Source organism: Miniopterus schreibersii (genome assembly GCF_964146895.1).
Source record: "Miniopterus schreibersii genome assembly, chromosome: 9".
NCBI classification, from domain to species: domain Eukaryota; kingdom Metazoa; phylum Chordata; class Mammalia; order Chiroptera; family Miniopteridae; genus Miniopterus; species Miniopterus schreibersii.
Window position 1 is genome coordinate 47,459,804 of NC_138118.1, and position 24,558 is coordinate 47,484,361.

At 37.3% G+C, this 24,558-nt stretch overlaps 1 protein-coding gene and 1 pseudogene across 5 annotated transcripts in view; both read right to left on the reverse strand.

Annotated features, from left to right (window-relative positions):
- The window catches only part of MAGI2 (membrane associated guanylate kinase, WW and PDZ domain containing 2), a 1,283,361-nt gene that overhangs the window by 303,092 nt on the left and 955,711 nt on the right, over window positions 1–24,558 (reverse strand). The window lies entirely within an intron of this gene.
- Window positions 15,839–16,284, reverse strand: LOC308562009 (U1 small nuclear ribonucleoprotein C pseudogene; annotated as a pseudogene). The gene has a single exon. The product of its transcript is annotated as a U1 small nuclear ribonucleoprotein C pseudogene (transcript).

Sequence of the window (24,558 nt, forward strand, 5' to 3'; positions counted from 1 at the left end):
GGTGGAGAAACAAACAAAATCACCCTCAGAAAGAGAAATTCCCATCCTGAGTAGGAGAAAATGTTGGTAATAGACCTAATTGATCAGAAGGCAACTACTACTGGGGAATTGAAAAAAAATGTTTGGAAGTGAGCAGAACGAGAGATGGAGTCTTGGGGAGGCACTGCTTAATAAGAAGACGAAGGTGATGGAGAAAATGGCTCTTGGAAATTTGAAAATATGGTTATGAAAGGAAAGAAGCATGAGTAGAAGTTCAGCATCTGCAGAAACAAGAGATAATCTTAAGATCATAAGACATACCAACTACTCCCTCTGCAAAAAAATTATGTCATCTATTAAAGAATCAGTAATTCACAAAAGAAACAGAAGGGGGTGCTCATAAACTAAGAATATAGTATTCCACTAACATCCTTTATTTTTGCTTATATGAAACTGTTATTGTGGGTCTAGGGGAAAAAATTCAGAATTAATAGAAAACAGCAGGCATTAATCATACAACATCACTATAAGAAATCAGAAATAAGAGTAAAAACAATACAACTAATGAAAATTTGTTGTCCTCCTTCACAATAAACACAGGTGAGAAAATTGTAATGAATTCTTAAGATATTTTGAAACAAGCACTTATAAATATTAAACAACATTTTGAATAAGAAATTTAAAAGCTCTGAACAGAAATGGACAAAGAGCTGAAAAATAGTTAAGGGGAGTTGACCAAAATAAAGAATCTTTGAAATTAAAACTCAATTACAAGGTATTCAAGAGAGAATAGATTCAACTGGAAATAAAATAAGGACCATTGAGGAAAGACATGGTAATAACCAACAGAACAAAGTGAAATGTAAAAAGAATCAGAAAAAGTCATTAATATAGAAGATAGGCAAAGATAATCCAGTATATGTATAATTGGAATACAGGAAGAAGAAAATAATATAACTAATACTTAAAACTACAATCCAAAAAGATTTCCAGAAATAGAAAAAACTATATCTATATACTGAAAGGGTTTTCCATGCACCTGGAACATTCTCTCAGAACAGTTAATTCCAATACATAACTGTAGCCATTAGATTTAACATATAGGGGGAAAAACTGGCTAAAAGGTAAGTTCCTTACAATGGGAAAAAAACACACCAAAATGATATCGTTACAGTAGGCGGTTAGTTACTAACAAAAGAAGGAGAGCAAATGAAACCAGCCTGAAGTAGGAAGAGGTAGCTTTACAGTCACCCAGTGGAGTCTGGTGGATTAATGGGAGGGAAAGAAAATGGCACAGGGGGATGTCCTTTTGCTAAGTGCGTGGGCGGAGAAGCCCAATGATGAAGCAGAATTAGGAGGCATACACAGCAGGAGCCCAAACGGCAATCACAAAGGGGGACGATCCTACCATGGGAAAATCTGGGATAAAGACTGGCTAGGATACGGGCAAAACCCTGGAAAATCCAGGAAAGGGACTGGATGTGGGGAGGCACTAGCACAGCCCCAGGAAAAGCCAGGAAAGAGACTGGATTCTTTGAAAGAAAGCCTGCCCTTTCACAAACCCAAGGAAATAGAATTAAAACTTAACAAAGACCCATCTCCAATGGGGCAGGCACCTGGTCTCGGTGCCATGGAGCCTTGGTGGTGAACATGTCGATGGGGAAACGAGGCACAGAGAAGTTAAGTAACTTGCCCAAGGTTACACAGCTTAAAAATTTTAATGCCAGCTGGAAACAGAGACTGAGCTGGACTCCTGGAGCCTTGGGTACCAGGGGAGATGGCACTGCAGCTCTGGGCCCTGGCCCTCCTGGGCCTGGTGGGCACCAGTACAGGCCTGGAGCCTGGACTCTCGACTTCTTCCACAGTGACATGGAGCTGAGCCACCCAGTCTTGGATGAGGCATCAGGCATGGTGTACCTGGAGGCAGACCAACAATATCAACCAGCTTCTGCTGCTGGACTTGCTGGGGAAGTGCCTTGTCGAGTGTGGCAGCCTTTTCAAGGGCATCTGTGCCCTGCAAGCTGTTCCTTCTCTCACTTTCGTTTCTCCTAAACTCTAAGCATCCCCACAAGACTTGTGACCAGGGGAGCAGAGGCCTTTAATGGGCTCTCCTTTTGCTGCTATAACTTCCTTTTCTGAGTCTAAGCAGCCCAGTCTAGGCTTACTCCCATTGCTGTGATCTGGCCTCTTCTATACCAAGCCTTTTCTTTGTTTTTGCTTTAATAAATCTTGCCACTATCACTCAAATCCTCCTTCGCGAGTGTCCTTGAAATTCGTTTCCTGTGACACCACAAGAATCTATTTCCTCTGATAACAGTTTCATAGCTCAGGAGCAACATGCACAGCTAGACAACAGTGAAGCAGTGTTTTAAAGAATCTCAAAGAAAGATTGAGCCAAGGATTTTATGTCCAGCCAATCTGTCTTTCAAGTATCAACACATAGACACACACTCACACTCTCCCCACCCCCCCTTTATATTATGCAAGAACTCGGAGAATACAGTACCCAAGGACAGTTCCTAAGACACCTACTTAGTTAAACCAACCTTAATTCAAGAGATGACTGGAGGAAAGGACTAATGGTATCATTCAACACATTTAATTTCACATCAAAGTGTAGAGCAAAGGTGGATACAAAGGTTGTAATAATAATGAAATTATATGTTTAAACATTGTTGAAATAATATAATTAAAAAAGAGAGGAGAAAAATAAAAGAATGACCAGGGATATTATTGTTACTTAGGTAATAAGTGGGTGTCACAGACTATCATTAAAGCTAATACCTTATAAAGCTATAAGCCTTATAAAAGGTATCAGTATAAAGGCAAACATTAGAATACAAATACAAACTGTTCTAAATACCAAAAACAAACAAACAACCCCATGGAGAAAGAAACAGGCAATATAACATGATATGGTTAATAAACATAACATACAATAGTATGGCAGAGTTAAAATATAGCAATAAATGATTAATATTTTCTAATTAGCTAATGAAGAAAAACCCAACTCTATGATGAGAAAAAGAGACACATTTCAGCAAGTGATTCAGAAAGGCTAAAAATAAAGGGTTGGACAAAGCTATACCTGACATATAGAAAAAAAGGGAAAATAAAATAAAATGGGGATTACAGTCCTGCTATCAAACTGCAGAATTTGGTTCAAAAGCATTATCCAGGCAAAAACTACTACTTTATAACCATAAGAGTCACAAAATATAACTTATCAATATATGTATATCAAATAATACACACCACCCTTACAAAACAGAAACTACAGGAGTTGCAAGGAGAAATAGATATACACTAATAACACGTATTTGAGACTGCTCTCAGTCTAAGGTAGGTCAAGTTGACGAAATTACTGATAGAAGAACTAAATATAGCATAGTTAATTAGGCAAGTCTTTTGGTTCTTCCCCCACCTCTGTCTCTTTTTGGAGTTTCACACTCCACTAATAGAGAATATATATTCTTCTGAAGTACACATGGAACAGTCTCCAAAATTGTCTATATACTGGATTACAAAAAGGTCTCAGTAAATTCCACAAAGCAGAAATAATACAATGATACCTGACCATAATGCAATAAAGTCTAGACATTAAAGCAAAGTCATCATCAAAGGAACTTTCGTCTAGAAATTAAAAACTCTAAACAACTATTGTGTCAAAGAAGAAATGTAAACTGAAATTGCAGAATTTCTAAAAGTAATGAATGAATACACTAAGTAGCAAAATCTGGAAGATAAAATTAAAACAGTGATCAGAGGAAATTTTATAGCATATATACATGTGGAAGAATAACAACAATGAAAGTGAATTCCCAATTCAAAAAGGTAGAAAGAGAGCAACAGAGGAATCTCTCTAGAAACACACACAAATGTCCTTTAAATATGAAAAAGTGTCCAACTTCTTTTATCAAAAGAGAAATGCAAATTAAAACTATGTTGAGATACCTTGCCTCACCTATCAGAATGGTGAAAACTCAAAAGCTTGACAACACATTCTTTCAGCAAGGCTGTGGTGAAACTGGCTCCTCATATAAGGCTGGTGGGTGGGTAACATAATACAACTCATATATATATATATATATATATATATATATATATATATATAATTATTTTTTTTTAAATACAACTCATATTAAGGGGAATTTGGCAATAACTAATACAAGCCGGCAGACTTTTTCCTTTGATCCAACAATCAGTCCTCTGGGAAATTTCTGTAAAGTTTCATCTTCAACAATACAAAAGGCAAATGCACAAGGTCATTCACTATGGTATTATATTAATAGAAAACCATGGAAGCAGCCTAAATATCAAACGAGAGGTGACTGGTTAAAAGGACATGTTATGTGCACATGGTGAGTACAGGATAGCTGCAAACTTTATGAAGAAAATCTCTATAGTCAGGTATACAGTGATTTGTGGCATATATTGCTAAACAAAAACACTCCATGCTTATTTTTGAAAAAAGATACATAAGAAGGAGAGCCAGAAACTCAAGGAATTGCTTAACCATAAGAGATAGGCATGAATAGGAAAGTAAAAGAGATAGGAAAGGGAATGAGACATTTTTGAGAACACTTTTTATAAATCATGTCCATGTTCTTTTGTTCACAAAAACAAAACTAAATTATAAAGGATGGGGGGATCCTAAAACTGAATACAAACAAAAGCAAATGGGCCTAACTATATAAAATTGCTAACCACTCAGAAAAAAAAAATCATGTATTAGAGAAATGACAGATTCTGGGACTAGGATTTTATTTTACAAAGACCTAGAAGGTAAAAGCACAGAGAAATATATTGAGGTTCAAAAGGGGAATAACTGCATAATGGTGCATAATTCGGTATGCTTTCCTGAAGGTGGACATCAGGATACTGGTTTCTGCAGCGTGGGGTTAATTTACACCAGATCTTATGCCTTCTACACTTATGGCCTGTAGGTCTGTGGAACTTCAGACCCTCATAAACACAAAACTTCCAGAGTCTGGGGTGGGGCAAACATTAATTTTAGTGAGTTAGACCTAAGGTCAGACTAGAATTTAATACTTTAGAAGGGAAGGCACAGATCTATAGAGAGGACAGGATTGATGTAAGTTTCCCCAACTGACACTTGTTCTTAAGGTGACAGTGACCTTAGAGAGCTAACTTGCGAGGCTTCTGTGAAAAGAAACTTTTGGCTTTATGGAGGTGCAGAGGTGAGTTCCATTCATTCTGGGAATCTGCCATTCCAGGTAATCATAACAGAACCTCATAACGAGTGTCGACTCTGGGCATTTGTCTTGGTGAAGAGAATATAAGGAGTAAAGGCCCTGCAGCAGGACCTCACGGAATCCTGGGACCTGGCAACAGGTGTTTCTTCAAGGAGGGTCTAGCTGGCAGAGTTTGCTGCTTTTGTGGGACTGGGAATGCATTTTGGCTTCAAGATGCAAGGTCTTGTTTAGAGATAAAGTGGTTGGTGAATCTTGACCCACAGACTTGTAAGAAGGAAAGTCTGGGCAAAAGGTCAGGACCAGAGTAGAGGAAGGAGACCGAAAGTCTGCTTTCTCCTTAAACCGTCACATTTTGCCCTACAAGGATGCCAGTTTATTCTACTCATTCCTAAGTGGATTACACAGCTCCACCTGGGGAGGTCAAACCAGTTCAAGGACTGAGAGCTAAATTGCTCATAATATTCTCTTTCATATTGAAACTGCATCTGTATTTTAATTATTGATTCAAAATGAATATTGATAAAACTGGAAGCTTTAAAAATTATTTAGCCACCATTTTCAAGGGAGTCTTGATGAAGACCTGGATAGGTTATGAGAAAGAGAAAAAAAAAAAATGAAAATTTTGCTTTAATTCTCCACTTTGCCTTATCAGTAAAGATTTAAAAGATTTAGGAGAAGCAGCCACATTTTGTCCTGGTTTTAGTGGTTATTGTGATTGCTCTTTTCATTTTATGTCCCTGAAGTGATTGGCTAAAGTGTTTATTTTTTATTATATATATATATGTATATTTCTTTTTTAAAATGTCTTTATTGATTTCAGAGAGAGGAAAGGAGAGGGAGAGAGAGAGATAGAAACATCAATGATGAGAGAGTCATTGATCGGCTGCCTCCTGCATGCCCCCAAATGGGGATCGAGCCCGCAACCCGGGCATGTGCCCTGACAAGGAATCGAACCCCAATCGCCTGGATCCTGGGTGGATGCTCAACCACTGAGCCATACCCGGCCGGGCAGCTAAAGTGTTCCTGATGAGATCTGGATAGATTACATGACATTGGCAATTCTTCACTGATGGCATCACTTAATGTATCCCTCACAATGTAGCATATTTTGTGAGCCCTGTTTTCATTCAAGAAATCTTTATTCCTCACCTCCTTGGAGGGAGGCAGTTGAGGGCACAGGGATAAGTCTCCACATCCATGGGGCTGATGGTTTCAGGCAGAGCCAACCCTTAAACAAAAAATTTCATCTATTTAATTCATTATAATTTATGATATATGCTACAAGGAGAAAAACATGGATATTTTACTCTACCTAAACCCTCAGGTAATTTTTGAAGAAGCTGGAATTGCAGGCTCTTATATTTTACAGATATAATTAATTACGGTTGATTTAAATAATCCTAATGCAATAAGTCAGCAATACACTTGTCAATTGGGTATTTGGGGTGAATTCACACAATGGATGTCATTTTTCTAGTGGAGCAGTTTTTAAAATTTAATTAATTGGAAATATACAAAAAAATCATACTGTTTAAAATCTCTGGGGACAACTAAATATTGAACATCAATACAGTAAGGACTTGGAAAAATGAAATTTAAATTTTACCTTTGTTTATTATAATAGATGAGCTGAATTCTACTTAGGAATATGTCCTAATTTCATTTTCTAATTAATATGGAGCCTCAGAGCATTGTTTAATTAAAATGCCACTCAGACCGGTGAAACGGATCAGACTGAGTATGAACCTAGGGCTGTGAACTAAAGTGAGCAGAGAGATGAGCCAGCTCTCCGTGCTGGTGCTGTCTGAGCATCTCCTGCGACACTGGGTGCAGAAGCATCATGGCAGTTCTACATGCCATTAAGCACTAACATCAATTTTTACTTTTGCTATGAAAAACATGACCCTAAGAGGCTTACATGCTTTATAGATTAGCTGGACATTTGTCAAATTGGGATGACATGGGTTGTCATAGAGTCTCTACTTTATCTGGTCTACAGAGCTCTGTGTTTTTCTGTCAAAACAAAGAAGTAATTCATATTCAATTCATATGCATTTTTGAAAAGGAAACTTAAAAAGAAAAATCAATAAATACTAATTATCAACATCATTTGGGAAGAGAAATGAAGAGAGCATAACTTTCATAATTTCCATCTGTGTTGCGGAATGTTTTTAAACATTAACAGAATAAACAAGCTGACCAAGCTCATAGTTCTGTTTTAGACTTTTTCTAGGTGGAAAAAAATGTATAATTGTCAGCAGTTACTATCACAGATAGATTACAGAATGTCAAAGGTAACGAGAGTTGAGAGGAAGGCTGGGAAATGCTTTTCTCATGGCATAAAAGCAGAAGGTTTCAGAATGTAACTGCAACAATGCGGTTTCTGTTCTCTATATGGTATTAATCTACAGGCACTACTGCTGCCTATTAAATGTTAATGACAGAAATGCCCAAACACAGACATTAAATCATAGTAATATAGCCAGATGTGTGTGTAGGACTGTCCAAATGTTCTTTACCACGGTCATTTCCTGCCCAGATTATTTTAGCTAGGTCCCTAAATAGAGATATTGAAACCATAATCTCCCCCATTTTGGCAACACAGTGCAATGAATGGTGCTGAGAGGTATGAGCATCTCTGAATCTGAACAATGTGAATGGTATAACTGTTACAGATACACCTTCATTTAGGTTATAATTAATCTTGCATCATCATAATACCAGCCAGTATCAAAAAGCAACTCAGTGTTTATTAATACACACTGTTCTAACATCTGCTTTATATGAGCATCCACTTCAAATATGATATTTTGCTCAAAGAAGGAAATGGCGCAATTTTAGTACAAATCCTGAGTTTCCTGACCCACAGACACAAAAGTGGGCAGAATATTTTTTCCAGTGGTCTGGCCAATAATTTGTGATTTATAAAAATCTTTGCCTGTTCAGCTCTGTCCCATCTCTGCAGCATTCTCAGGCTGAAGGACTGGATCAGATATCAGGAGTAGGGAAATGACATCCCTTCCTAATAAAATACAAAAGCCTTTTTGATAAAATTATAAAATATGGTAGCAAGGTATGATACAGTAATGTACAAACTTAGAGGATTTGGACCTAACAGCATCTACTGTTTTACTGCTTTGCTTCATGATAGAAGGAAACAAAGACACACACACAAAAAGCCGAGGGTTGGATTTCCTAATGTTGTTCATAGCAAGTAAATCTGTATAATATAAAAAAGGCCTGGAATAAAAAACATGATGCCTGCTGTGTCTGAAAGGTATCCCCGATGCCTAAAACACTGCAAGAATTCTTGGAGAGCACTTCACCCCAGTGAAAAATATTACCCATGCAAAGCTGTCAGAGTCCATCTCTGCCTAGGGTACCTGGCATATAAATAGCCAGTCAATCCCACAAATTAGAAGAGAGACCAACCTGCCCTGAAGGTTGTCTTACATGCCAGGCTTTCAGGAAATGTTAAAGGCATAAGTGGAGCTGGGATTGTATCAGTGGTAACAACTGGACTGAGTGTAAATCATATAAGCAGTGACAGTGTGATAGGATGTAGCACTCAGCAACTTTGCAAGACTCTACATGTATAAATTCAAATTACTCAAGCAATGGTATCGTGCAGACAAAGCCCACAGAAAGTTTTAGAGAGCCACATGGTTTAACAGAGACAATCACATATTTTTTTACCTGTAATGACCTATTGAGGCAAAAAAACATACAAACATATTGATTTGTACACAGATATCACTAGTTAAAATGTTACTGATATGATAATTGGAGTCAAGGACTTTGGTTACATATTAAATGTAGTTTCAGATTCTTCTCAGTTTGCATTTTCAGAATCAAGTCTGCTACACAAAGGGCATAGAGTCTAGAGTGCAAGTATATGCAATGACAAAAGTTTTAAAAATGTATTAACATACTCTTTTTTCCCCTCAGTCTTTATGTGTGAATTTGCCTCTATTTAAGCAGGCACCTATTTTAGGTTTCAAGAAGGAGAGTCAAGGATCAATTTGTCATTTCTATGTGCCTTGGTTTGCAGTAGGACTTGGAGGTGCAAAGCCCTGGGAGAGAGGACTCATGGTGTGCAGTTCCTAACTACTCTAGAGAAAGACAGGGACCGTAGCTTGAGCAGGGGTAAGCCATATCACAGCAGTGACCAGCAAAGTCAGAGAACAGCTGGCTGACCATAGACCCACCTCATCACCATAAGGATACCTGTCCATCTACTACCTGGCACTGTCTTGGATGGAAGAGGAGAAGAGAGACCCATCGGGGGAAAAATGTGATAGGGAATTTGAGCTTTAATGTTGACAGGCTATTAGCCTGCCCCCCCCCCCCCCCCCCAGCTGTAGTAGGCTGTTTCAAACTAAAGGGTTAAAAGAAAAAAGCTTTTAATGGGAAAGTTTTTCTCTCACCTTCCATCAATAGTAACAAAGACTCCAAAGCAAATGTGGTTAGTTATATAAAATTAAAATAATTTTTTCTTACATGAGCTATAATTTGAAAATACCAACCTTGTTATCCCAGCATAAATTAAAAATAAAATTAAGTATTTATGTGAATATATTTGACAAAAATATTACAGGCTCTGGAGTCAGACAGAGCTGATTGGAATTCTGGGTATTCTTGGCTAAGCCTCAGTTTCTTCATCTTACACGATGCTTTAAGGAATAGAACTATAGAATGTCTGACATATTTAGCACTTAATAAATGTTAGACTCTACTACTACTACCACCACTACTACTATTGTTGCTCTGTCACTGTCATCATCATCATCATCTTCATTATAATCATCAGTATACAAAGGTCTAATCACTGGGTCTATCTGAAACTAATATAATTTTGTACATAAACTGTAATTAAAAAATAAAAAATATTTTATAAAAACAAATACAATTATGTCAGATTATAATTTTCTATTTAATATATAACTAAATGAGTTTTTACAAAGATATTATGGTACAACATTTTTTTTTTTTTAGAAATAAAGTAAAGTAACAAGCATATTTAAAATTATTTTGTTAGGTCACAAATCAAAATCTCATCATTACTACAAACATAGGCCTTGAAGTAAAACTATAATTAAGACAATAATGATATTTTCATTAGAACATTCTCCTTGATCAGGTTAAGAACCTGAAAAAGCTACTTTACCGGTGCTAAAAATATTAGCATATTATTCTCAGCAGTGTAATAGATATACCAATCAGGTTGTTCTAAAACTGCTGTGATTTTGGGAAGTTTCATAGCAAGTGGTGAGAGTTGGAAAACTCAGTAAGACCAGATGTCACAAGACAGACTGAAAAGGGCAGCAAAGACAAACAACAAAGAAGGCGAGAGAAGGAATAAGGTATGCCATTGAGAAAAGGGACTTCTAGAGAGTTGTGAAGATTATACTATAGCAACTGGCTTCATCTCCCTCGTGGTGAAAGACTTAAAGACAGGGAATATGTCTTACTCACCTTTGTAGCCCTCAAATCTGACAGTGGATGCTTAGAGCAGTTATGTGTTAAAGGAATGAACGAGATCATGTACCTACTGTGGCCCTGGGAAAGATAAAAAATGTCTCGACCTTCACCTAAGAGCAGCCTCAGATAGAGATCTGGGTAGCACAAGGAATTTTGGCTTCCTATGACATTAATGCATTAATTGTTATATTTTGTGGGGTTTTTTTAAAATTATTTTTTAATCCTCACTCGAGGATATTTTTCCCATTGTTTTTCAGAGAAAGTGTAAAGGAGGGAGAGAGAGAAAAACATTGATGTGAGAGGCACATTGATTGGTTGCCTCCCGCTCCAAGGACAACCAGGGCCAGGGGTTGAAACTGCAACGGAGGTATGTGCCCTTGGATGTTTTTTTTTAAATCAAATGTTAACAGTTTTTAGTTAGGTATTCCTGTGGTGAAAGTGTTTGCCAAATATTTCAGATATTTCCAGGTGTTCTGGGTTGGTTGAGGTGGAGAGGAAGAAGGGAAAATAAAAAGTTGATATTGGCCATGTTCCATAAAGCTCACTTCCTACCTTGTCAATGCCCTAACAGAAATGTTAGAGAAGCACATAGACATTAAAGAAAATGTTTTAGTAAAGGGGAAAAAAAAAGGCATTAAAGGTTTAGTTACATTGCTTTTGGTAACATAGATTTTCAGTAGCTTTTATTTTCCCATTATGGATATTGTGTGCTTTTAACAAGCAGACTTGTAATACTATACTTTATCACATTTTACAATGACATGGATAAGATAAACTTTGCAAGATTTTTCAGGTGGTTGTTTTTTTTAGTTTAATTTTGCAAACAACATCACATTGTACACTTTCAAAGTTATCCTGTTATTTTTAAAATCTAGAAAATACTGTTTACTGAGACAGATCTCAAATTTCTTTCAAACTTTTTCTAAGAGCAATATATTTTAAACTTTTGTTAGACATCGAAATTTATTGTAAATGAAGGTATCCAATATAGTATGTTTTCAGCAAAATACATACAAATCAATGATAATATTTAAGAGAATCATAGAAATCATAGGAAGAGCTTTTCAGATGTTATTGGGTTCATTTTCATTTCTCCCATTGGGCTTTATATTTACCATAGTGGAGACAGATATGGATCAATGCTCCTTATTTTATTCAATGAGTAATGAAATTCATTATTCATTTATTCAAGATTTATTGAATGCTGTGCTAAGAGCTAGAAATGAAAAACTTTCTGTATAAAGAGGTTCACTGTGTAGTTATGGCAAGACGTGTACACAAAAGAACTTTAATGACTTGGGACATATCATGGGAGAAGTATGCAAAGGTGCGCAAATAAAGAAATGGCCATTTATGCTGGGGACTGGAGAGGACAGTAAATGCTTTATAGAGAAGTTTCCCTTGAGTTATGTTGTAGAGTGGACTCAATATTTACCTGCCAACTCTTTTTACTGATGGGAGTTTACATCGAAAAAATGTGTCATTCTACTTTTAAAAATGCTATTTATGTTCCTATCCCAACATACCCAGGATGTTATCTTTTAAATTTTTCATAGCCAAAGTTATAAAAGTGATACTCTTTCCTGCCTCACTTCAGTTATTTAGTGCCATAGAAGTACTAAAGTTAGCTACAATTTATTGATGCTATGTGTCAGGCACTGTCCTGAGTGCCTTACGTAAATCATCTCATTTAATACCCGGAACAACTCTATGAAAAGGGATATTATTTAACTGCTATTAAATCATTGTTCAATGTCACAACTTGAGTTATTTTTGATGAGGTTAGGAGATGGTGGTGTTGGAATTCACTTAAATAAAGAATTCCTTTCTGGACTGTCCTTTCTTAGGATTCCCAAAGTTCTAAATATTGGTAAGAAAATGTGAAGAGCCACATGCATGAAAGACCTGGCCACCTGTGCCTCTGTCCTTTATGACAAATGCCCCCAGAACTTTGAAATAATTTTCACATTGCTCTTTAAGATTCCAAGTTCAATAACTTCAAATTCTTTTGTATTGCATTTCCTTGTGCAACAGATACAGTTAATATCTGATTTGGAAAGATATCTCAGCTAACATTAGAGTCATAATGTAATCTTTAGTATTTATTCAATAACAGGTTATATTTATGAGGACACTCAGACTCATTAGAAACTTTAAAAATTCTTCTGGCATTCACAGGGGAAGATGATATGGATGCACTTGGAAGCCTATTTCATTTTATTTTAATTATGATGCCATCTGCCAAAACTCACTCTCTGAAAAAGTACTGCTCTGACAGCATCAGAAAGGAAGTTTGTGTGAGAAATAAGCATCTGTTTTTTCCTTAATTTACAAAGGACACATTTGTTTGCATTCGAAAGGGCATTTGCAAATTTAGTACCCAATTAATATGTCATCCTGTGACAATGACAAAATAATCAGATCCTTAAATGAAAGCCATTTCTACTCCGTTTTAACTTTGCAAAGCATAAAAAGATTATATGATGTAGTACAGAAATTAACTCTTTCAATTTTTTAATAATGTCATGTTTCTTCTAAAAAGATGACACTATTGCTATCACCTGAACACTTGCTTCAGGTAATTTCTGATAATGACAGTGAGTTTGTGCCCAGTCATACTCGTCTGGTTCCCACAGTAATATGAAGTTTGTACATTTGTGAAATGATGAACAGGGTTCACCTAGAGTTAGAGACTGTGGGAAAGAATGAAACAAAGTAAGTTTCAGAAGAATGGGCTCCAGGATCCCAGATTCTTTGAAAGTGTGTGGTAAGAGTAGAAACTGGCGAGGCATCTGCTCAGCTATTCCACAGACAGAGAGTAGACTCTGTTTAACATGCTAGATATGGCAGAGGAGATACACTAGCAGATAAAATCCTTGAATAATTTACAATCTACTTGGAGAAGTAAAACATCTACATTTAAAACCAGAAATAGATCAATCAAGAGTGTTTATGCATGAAGATGCAGGTATGACTTAGTATACATAAATATTGTATGATTTCACAGGAAATGTGCCTTTAATTTGCAATAGCTTCATGACTCTCATTGATTCTCAATTGGAATCCTGAAGGAGTCAAAGAATAGAAGTGGGGTGCTACTTGGAGAAAAAATAAAGTGAGTTCAGGCATGGGCTAGGGAGAAATAGGTGGATGGATCAGTAGTTTTGCAGAGAATGAGCATACTAATTTATGCAAATTGGAAGATAATTATCCTAGTTGGAGAAGAGAATTTATAGTTAAAAAAATAATAAGAGAAAAGGCTGTATATGTAAGATGGATCAATTGATAGAATGTTTCTGAATACTATGTTGAGGAGTCTTAAGTTATTGTAAATTATTATAGTGTCAAAGAAGAAGAACACCATAATAGATATGTTTTAGGAAAGCCTTCAGCAGGTACTTGCATTATTGATATCTGCACTGTGAGTACACAGCACATGCCCAGAACAGTGCTTAAAATAAAATAGAAACATGAATGATTAGAACCAAGAGGTAAGCTGGTTATTTGGGGGAACTTCTGCATTTCTGTGACTGCCTTGATTTGGACCCTCTTTCCTATATTTGGAGAATTCTCCACAACATGGGTCTTAGTGGGAGGGTGCTACACCCACCTACAGAAGTGTAAAAGCCCAGATAACTTGCCTTCCCTGGGAACTCAGAATCTAGGGCATGGTCTTGTTTTCAGTCCAGGATTGGGCAATCAGACACAACCACCTGGGGTTTTGAATATGGAATTAGTGAGGCAAAGAAGCAGCAAGAGTGAAGAGTCTACCCAGTGGTGGGAGAGGCTGCCACAGCTGGTTCTGGCGGCAGCCGCGGCAGCTCGGCCAGAGAGAGCAGTGAGTGTCTTTCTTGACCTACCCTTGTGGGATGACCCTGTCTGGAGTTCAGGCTATGAAACACACTCCTTTTGTTTTTTTCTTATTTTTCAAGCTTTTTTTCCCCCCACCTTCCCTGTGATCCTGTAAGCTACCCAACAGCCTTTGAATAAATTTATTTTCTGCATAAATCAAGCAGAATCAGTTTCTGTTGTATGTACTGAAGAACTTTAATAAAGGTATCCCAGGTTAAGAAGTGACTAGTATCTTATTTTGGGACAATGGTGATAGGTAGAGTAAGGAAAGGACAAACTTGAGAAACACTGATAAGGAAGAATTGACAGATTTGATAACTAGCAAGATAGTGCTATTCCATTTTTTTCTTTTTTTTTAAATCCTCACCCAGAGGATACGTTCATGGATTTTTAGAGAGAGAAAAAAGGGAAGATAGATGAGAGAGATAAAGAGAGAGAGACAGAGAGAGAGACATCAAAGAGCTACCTTCCATAGGCATCCCAACTGGGGATTGAACCCACAATCTTTGGTGTACAGAACTAAGCCCCAACCAGGTGAGCCACCCGGCCAGGGCCTGCTATTCCATTCTCGCTTCACTACTCTGTTTGCAGTAATATGTGCACGACATTGCATAAGGAAAAACAGAGAAACAAAATATTTGCAAGCACATACCCTAAAGGATTCATAATAAAGTATTTGTGGAACATGTGAATATAATGCCTGCAAGTGTGACATTTCTTCAGAGAGTAGACTACCTGGGGAAGTGGTAGTAAACATAAATGATTTTTTAAAATAAAAATATTTTTATATAGAGGAAAATAGTGAACCTTTCATGAGTCACTATAATTTTTTAAAAAAATATATCTTTATTGATTTCAGAGAGAGGAAAGGAGAGGGAGAGAGAGAGATAGAAACATCAATGATGAGAGAGTCATTGATCGAGCCCACAACGCAGGCATGTGCCCTGACTGGGAATCGAACCCTGATCGCCTGGATCCCAGGTCAACACTCAACCGCTGAGCCACACCCGGCCAGGCGAGTCACTATAATTTTTGACTCTATATGAGAACCATGTCAATTGCTGCTTTCGCTGACTTTATTTTTTAAACTAAAAGAGTTGACAATTTTATTTTTACATTTTACAATACAAAGGAAGGTTGCTTTTTTTGGTTCTACTACTCCCCTCCAAAATTATTCCCTCTTTGATAGGAAGAGGGAGTGAGTCCTTCTTGTCATGCTATTAGAAAACACCCAGAGTTGCAGCACCATGATCTCCCGGTGAAGTGGGACAAGTAACATAAAAATGACAGAAGGAGGGTCCCCTCTCTCCTTATCCTTCTGGACAAGTCATTCCTGGCCGAGTGGGCACCATCATGGGATGGGAGGGAGGCCTCATCATTGGGGGCCCACACATCATTGGCATGTGGCCTCCCATAGATGGCCTCTCAAGCCAGGAGAAGGAAGGCCCATCACTGGCATCCTGAGAAGCCCCCCACATGGGGTGCTGGCATCATACCAGGGCGAGGAGGACCGGGAGACTGGGGTGAGGTGCAATCCTGCCCCTGCAGGAGGAGGAGGGGAGAATGGAGTAGGAGATATCTTTCCTTGCTGAAATGCTGCTTTGTCAGTCAGGCTCCAAGCCTGCTCTTCCATCCATTTCTGATAGTAGTCTTTCACATTCTCTTTGTATTTCCTACCACTGCAGTGTGTCTTTCTCACAGATGGAGAGTCATGGGTGAGGTATGTGTTGCAATAGTCACAATAACACTTGGGCATGTTGCTCTGCAGGCCGTTGGCCACGCTGTTCCCATTTTCATTGACCTTTTAGCCTTATAACCAGCACCTCAATATCAACATGACTGAGGCTGAATCATAGTCTTTCCAGCAGTTTGTTCTGTCTCAGTGATTAGCACTGCAGGTGTCAGATGCCGAAACTGGAAACCTGACAGCCACCAGGAATTTCTTCCTCCCTCTTCTAACTATTCAAGAAGTCCTGTATTCCACCCCTTAATCACCTCTCAAATAGTTCCTCTCTCCTCCATTTCTGACTGCAGCCAAAATCTTATCATTTTTGAAAAAAATATATCTTTATTGATTTCAGAGAGGAAAGGAGAGGGAGAGAGAGAGAAACATCAATGATGAGGGAGTCACTGATCGAGCCCGCAACCCGGGCATGTGCCCTGACCGGGAATTGAACCCTAATCGCCTGGATCCCAGGTCAACGCTCAACCTCTGAGCCACGCCCGGCCGGGCTCTTATCATTTCTTAACTGGAGTTCTGCACTTGTTTCCTAATTATTCTCTTTACCTGTACCCTCGCCCTTCCAATCCACCCATTTCCTACTACCAGAGTGAACATTCAACACATGTGAATCCGTTTATTCATTTCCCCACCAGAAATCCTTTAGTACCTTTCCCTGGGCACACAGTTTCAATGCGATCTGCCATGATCACATCTTACCAGCATCTCTTTTCCCACATAAACCTTTTGTGCCCAGACTTTTGTTCATATTCAGACTTTACCTCAGTCCTTGACTCTTGCCTTTGAATATGCTGTTTCTTCTACCTGGAGCCTGCTTCTCGCTTCCCTCTCCTGGCTACATTTTATCTGTCCCTATGACTCAGCTAAGTGTCACCCTTCTTGAACTGGCCTCCTGACCATCATTCTTAGCAAGGCAATCGTGGCTGTAACCCCTGGTTCAAACTTCACAACCCTTATCATTTGTAGTGTAATAGTTGATTTTCTCTTCATTGTCCACCATCAGACAGGGAGGACTATGGGCACTTGGGCTCTGCCTAAAATAAGTTTTTGATATGTACTGTTGCAGGAATGAAAGGAGCACATATTCCTTATGAAATCTGAAGAATGTCCATAACCACCCTTTATCATCAATAAACAGTTCTTTTTACAAAGGCAAGAGAAGGTCTAAGGTATTTCAGTAACCAGCACTCGGTCTACGAAGAAGCTGGATTTGTATGAGACAATATACATTTGTTTCCATAATGTTCAAAGGTCAAAATGGTAATTCTTTTGTAGGAGAACACCTTTTTTGAGCAGCATTTTTGCCCCAAGGGGAAAGAACGCTTAGAAAGCTGCCTTGCCTTTTCCTCCAACTTCAAAATAGATTTTTCACAGACCTAGTCCTTTAGTGACTTGTTTAATGCATGTATCTCTTAGGTTATGGGAAAACAGTATAGGAAAAAAAAAATAAAAGTACAGGTAAAATGTAGGGCATAAGAGTGCATGAGGTAGACTGAGAAAAATCCTTAAAATTTTAAAGTCCAATGAACAGAGAGGGGAGGATGGGAAGCGAGACAAGTGGTCAAAAGTGCAGAGAAAGCCCCAGCCTCATGTTTACTGAGATTCAATCTCAACAGAAAATTGGTGTTTCCCCCAGCTTTTGTTTGTTTGTTTGTTTGTTTTTTTGGCTCCTTTCCCAGTGTTCTATCCAAAGAATTCCCTCATGTTCATCATTCAGTTCCTCAAGGTCAAGAAACATTCACACATAATCAGGCATTTGCCTGGCAGTCTGTGGGGCAATTTCTACTCTCTGCATTTTTGCAGTCAGTACAGGGAGGAGACAGAAATGACCTAACACAGAAACTCTGTTCTGTGATCTGGTAGCACAAATATTTTCCTAGCCTAACTAATACATATCCAACCTTGAACTAACTTGGAATACTACTCTAGAGAAAAAATTTTTATATAGGTGTTGTTACAGTTCTATTCCATACTAAGAATTCCGTTTTCCTGCTAAAAACAACTTTGATGATTTATTATAAAATTGCAGAGAATTCCAATAATATGATGAAAATGCAAACACATTCTTAAACCTTTATTTTGTATAAAGTGGATGGAGGAATATAGTTTAAGACTAAAAATCCAAGATCCAGAAAAGAAGATCATAGAAGGTCTTATTGATTCTAATAAGAATGCAAAGAGTGTGGAGAATATTAACTGTCTACAGAAAACAGAACAAAATCTTTTTCTATGAGTCTGTGTGTTCTTGGGTGTGGGAATCACATTCCTGTCACTGTTGAATCTCCGGGTCCAGCCCAGTGTCAGGAACATACTCAAAATACATGCATGTAATACATTGGTGTGGAAGACAATTTGGAGAGAGTGCACCAATAGTTTTAAGATGACTCTTGAAGGTAACTTTTAAGATAACCAATATAGAATATAATTTCCACATGGCAAAGTGACTTTTAAAAAGGACAAATTAGATAAAAATCATACCTATTTAAAAAATACCCTCCAGTATGGTTTAAAAAAACACCCAAATTCTATACCAGGATCCAACATTTCAGTCCTGCCTACCTCTCTGGCTTCATGTCCTACCGCTCTCTTCTCTGTTCTCTATATTCTAGCCACACTGTTTTGTTTTGTATTTTACCCCTTTTTTATTCCCTGAATGTTTCAAGCCAAGTCCCACTTTAGGGCTCTTACCTCTGCCCTTTCCTTTACCTGGTTTACTCTTCCTTATATGTTCATAGCTGGCTCCTATCATTCAAGTCTCCTCAACTATCCCATGCTTCTAGAGGGCTTGGCCACGCTACTGAAAAGAGCTGCCACCTTCCCTCCACTCTATCTAATACCCTACTTTATTTTATTAGTATTTTGTACCATGTGAAATTTTACTATTTATTTTCTGGTTTACTTGACCTAAGCTCCCCTTGAGCTCTGTGTTACACTGATACAAAGTAAATGTTCTCATTGACTGACAGAATGAATGAATGTGAGAAATATAAAATGTTATGAAACAATGTTGAAGTGAAAGAATGATGTGATGCTGATAGGTTTGTAGCATATAGAATCCAGGAAAGAAAACGACATAGGGTTAAATCTCTGTTCCTGGCCCTAAAAGAGAGAGCTCTATTAAATGTTTCTTAATTAGCTCTGTATTAGGCAAAGAGATACCTTAAAGAGATGACAAATATTTTCTCTTAGCTTCCTACTTAGGGATTCAGCTTTCAGGTACAATGAATTTGATGTGAGCTTGGAGCATGTTGAGTATGACATCCCACATCCTGATAACTCTAGGATATAAAATGGTGAAGAGAGATGGAAGTGGTTATTTTAACAGCTGACATAGGTTTTTCATGAGAATGTTTATATTCAGAAAAATAGCTTGATAATTCTGTTTGGTTGTAAAAAGTAAGGTCTTAGAAGCTTTACTTTTTAAAAAGAAGACCATAAAAAAAGAGAAATTTAAGCTGTTTTGCATGAGGAATTAACATATATTTAAGGAAGGGAAAAGAAGAGGCACAGGAGGGTTGAGCCTATGAAAACAAAGCGACGTCAAGCTCACTAAAGTAATTGTAAAAATAAAAATGTTTAATCTTATATTTTAAATTTCTGTGCACACACACAGGTACACACGCGCACACACATTTTCCAAACAATTAATAAGGTCTGCTAACTGTTTGCTTGGTAATTCCTTCTGTGAGAGGTTTCTAGGACGATCAAGTGATGGGGGTTGCATTCCATATCTGTGTTGGCCTGGAGAGAACAGCCGTGGAAAGTGAAATCTGAGTGAGATCAAGAGTCAGTGGACAGAACTTAGAGCTCAGGCTGACCTTAAGAATATAATCCCCCAGGAGCTCACAAAATCCTCAGATAGGGCTCATGCACTGGAACAACACTAAAATTTTTTTGAACATTTACCAACTTCTAAGGTTGAGATATAAAAATCAATAAGATAAGGACTCAGTTTCACCTATCACATGACTTCATGTCTGTGAAAAAGGCTAACAATGGTCACACTTCTATCTCTTACCAGGAAGAGGGTTTCATCCAATTCCAGATAAGTTTCCAAATATTAAGAAGCCTTAAAAAATAAGTAGAGGGTAAATCAGGGTGGGGCAAAAGCAGATTTACAGTTGTTCATATGGACAACAATACAATGATTAATAAATAACAATACAAGAATAAACTTTCATATTCTCTCAACTGTAAACCTACTTTTGCCACTCCCTGGGTATTTTCCTGCGTTCTTTTATTTCTAACTTATAGAGGACTGGGGTTACTATATCCACCTCTGGTAACAATATTGGCTAGCATTATAAGCTAAAATTAAACATTGTCTACAGAATGTAAGAGTCTAAGTACATATCAGAGAGGAAAAAAGGGAAGGTGTAAATTCTCCATGAAGCTGAATTGTATGTGTGTGTGTGCTGTGAGAGAAAAACCCAAGAATAGAAACTGGCTATCTACGTGTATAATCAGGTAGAAGATTTTCAGAGAGAAATGTCAGACTGAATCAGGCAAACCACGATCAAAGAGTCAGAAACTGAAACAGCAGTGTTGACTCAGTGACTCAGGTGTTGTGAGAACACTTGACAACTTCACGTGACTTGATGCTGCACTGCTGCTGATTTCATGTCTGGGTCTGGAGGATGCTTACTGAAGTTGCACATCTGAACCTCATTTCACTCTCAAGGAAACTGCCTCATATCACGGACCATCTAGAAAGCCATTAATTATAAGTTTACCACCTCTTGTTTAATTATCTGGAACTTTTTCATGGTGACTGAGATGGCCTTAACGTTCCCCCTCAGCTTGACTAAATTTTAGAAAGGTTTCTTCCTGACTATGGGCCCCTGACCTTTTTCTTAGAACATTTACTTTAGAAATCTGCAACTGTAAACTCTTTCTGTCTCTCTCTCTCTTTTTTTTTATTTTTAATATATCTTTATTGATTTCAGAGAGAGGAAGGGAGAGAGAGAAAGAGAAAAACATCAATGATGATAGAGTCGTCATTTATAGGTCCTGCAAGCCCCGGGCTAAGGACTGAGCCCGCAACCCAGGCATGTGCCCTGACAGGGAATGGAACCATGATCTCCTGGATCCTAGGTCGATGCTCAACCACTGAGCCAACCTGGTCAGACTTTCTGTGTCTCTGTGAGATATAAAACTTCCACAACCCAGGAATGTATTTCTCAAGGTCCTGGGAGTTATCTTTTGAAATGCAATCATCAAGAAAGATACCACCCATATTTCCCAGTCTCTGTGAGAGGGTAGGAGTCTAACTTTGACAAGTGCCAATTAGCAAACAGAAATGACCTAATTACTTTGATTAAACTTCCACTTTCCCCAATCCCCAAAGTCCTCCACTACCTTCCATTAGTTTACTCCAGCACTTAAAAATCCTCCTTCACTTTGTTTCAGGGGAGTTGAGTTCAATTTCTCTCCCTATTGCAATAGTCTTGAATAAAGTCTTCCTTGCCTGTTTAACTGTTAACTGTCTGTTGTAATTTTTATTTGATAATGGACTCACAGGTTTGTTTTCTCATTGTCCTAAATCATTTACTTTCTTGATATCAAGCAGTACTTTCCAGTCACTTTTAAATCAGTAGAATATTTTTTTAAAAATATGAGATTTAGAACAAATGTAACTGAAATGGGTATTCATGACAGAGGTAGTGAATGATAGATGCACTGAAGAATGAAAATAATCAGACTGTAGATATGAAAATTCAGTTAATTGGTTAATACCAAGGAATTATTCAATGAAAAATACTCTCCCACTCTTCATGCTGAACACATACACACACACACAGAGAGAGAGAGAGAGAGAGAGAGAGAGAGAGAGAGAGAGAGAGAGAGGGAGGGAGAGAGAAGGAAATATTAAGAACTTTTTAACCTAATGCTACACACACAAAAATGCTCAAGTTTGGAAAATTTGTTAAATTCTTCCCCAAGTGGAGAAAGCTTCCTGATATATGCTGTGAAGTGCCTGAGAATGTTTTTGAGCATAGCAAGATTTCAACTAGAGAATGCTTAGTATTGATAGTATGGAAAGAAGCGCTGCTTACACCAACAGAGGTTACAAGGAAAAAAAAGCCATAGTATTTACATTGGATAAAAACAGAAACACGTGAACAAATTTTGATTATTGTTAATTATATAAGTAGGTATTTAAAATCCAGAACTTTTAAGGGGGGAAACAAACCAAAACAGTACACACACACATACACACACACTCACACACACACAGAACCCATCTAGCAACACATTTGGTTTGTCACTTTTTCTTTTAAGTAAAACAAAGTAACATCCACATTTTGTTCATAAGGAAACACCTGACAGCCTTTGGTTTGCTCAGTTTTCTGACGTCACTGCTCTGCTGATTGGTAAAACCTAACTTGTAAGTCTAAAACGTATTGACCAATATCATTTCGCTTATTTGAAAACAGCAGGATGTCTAAGAATCTCCAGAGGAAAAAATGTGCTCCTCTTTCTTCTGTTAATAAGGGCAATTAGAAACATAATGGTCCGTTGTGACTGGAGGCTTCCTAGTTAAAACTTCTCAGCAGCAGCTGAAAGCCTCCCCACCTAGCTTTCTCTTCCAACAAAGATAAATACTCCATTATCTACCTACTTCAGTCATTTTAACTAGACTCTGCCCAAATAATTTCTCATAAAATTGATTATGTCTTCAGTCTTATTGAACTAAAATTAGTTATTTAGTGCTCAGGTCTGATTTTTTAATCAGTTGTTATCAGGGCTGTAAAAATGAATAGAGTTGCAATAAAAACAACAAACCAAATCTAAAATCAGATCTTGTGCTTTTATCTGCACAATTTCTTAATAAAAGAAAAGACCGCTCTAGAGACGATTAGGTTTGTGGACCGGGATTAATTAAATCACTCACACTACACTAAAATTCTGTGGGTAGTATTTGATGATAAATAGCTTTAGTATGAGGTACATTTAACCTATTGACGAAATCTGGGTCGATAATGCTATTTTTAGGTTGGAAATGACACATGGCATAACCATCCATACATAATTGGGAGAATATTCTTTTGGTAGCAGAAATAAATTATTGGGAATTTATGTTAAATAGTCTTCTGGGCAGTCCTCTGGCTTAGTGAAACAAAATTTAAGCTCATGTATGTTGTTTCACTCTCTCAAATAACATGCTCATCGACTCCTTGATGTCCTGTTGTTTAACATGATGTGAGTCATTTCTTTCTAAGGGCCTTATTTTTATTACTGTCATAGTCAAATGAAAACCAGAGCATGAGACCAAGAGAAGCAGACTTCTTTTTTTCTGTATATTTATCTTCAACTATAAATTCTTACATGGCAATTCCCGAGTCAGCTTCCATCTAGAATGGTTCCTGATTTCCATTCATTTAAAAAATAACTTATTTCTAACTCTAAGGAGCTTTAGCTCCTTTAACTATATGCATCAATAATGGTTAAGCATATAGATGTACTATTCATATATTTATATATAAACATGTACCTATGTAAATATAATATACACAACCCCCAGAGTGCTTTTAGTCTCTTCAAGGTATAGTAACAAAATTTCCTGGAGACTAAAAAGCAACAACAAAAAACAGCATATTTCAGGAGGGATCTATAGTATGGAAAATAACATGGAAGGGTATAGATTGATCCCCAAGCAGTCCGAGTCACCTGCAAACTTGACCTTGCCATAGGTATTGAGAATTGCAATTTTTCAACTCCTTGCACATTAAAATGAAATCTCTCAGTATTTTAATTTACATTTCTTTGATAATAGCTCCCTTAAATGTTTTCTATATCTTTATTATGTATTTAAATTCTCTTCTATTGCTGAATTAACTGTGATGGCCTTTGCCCATTTCTCTTAGTGCTCTTTATCTTTTTAGACAGTCTTTCTATGTACGTTTTTCTATGCTTCCTTTTTGTTGCAATATATATTCAAAAGTTTTGTTAATCTCTTATTTTTCTCCTTTCAGACTCCTTGCTTCACTTTTAACTAAAAGAAGATATTGTTCATGCACTTACACTTATTTCTACTTCTTTTAATAGGTGAAATTTATTGCAGAATAAATCAATGAAAAGAACAGATGTTATAGTTTTAAATTTTATAGAATTTAAGGTGCATGAATATTTCCTCAACTGTAAAAATGGGAACAATAATACTAACAGCACAGGACTAGGAAAAGTATGACATATAGTAGGATGTAAGTAGAGTTAAGTATTTATAACACATTCCTTCCCTTCATTTTCTCCTGCCCTCCTTCCTAGATAACATGTTTTAAGATGCCA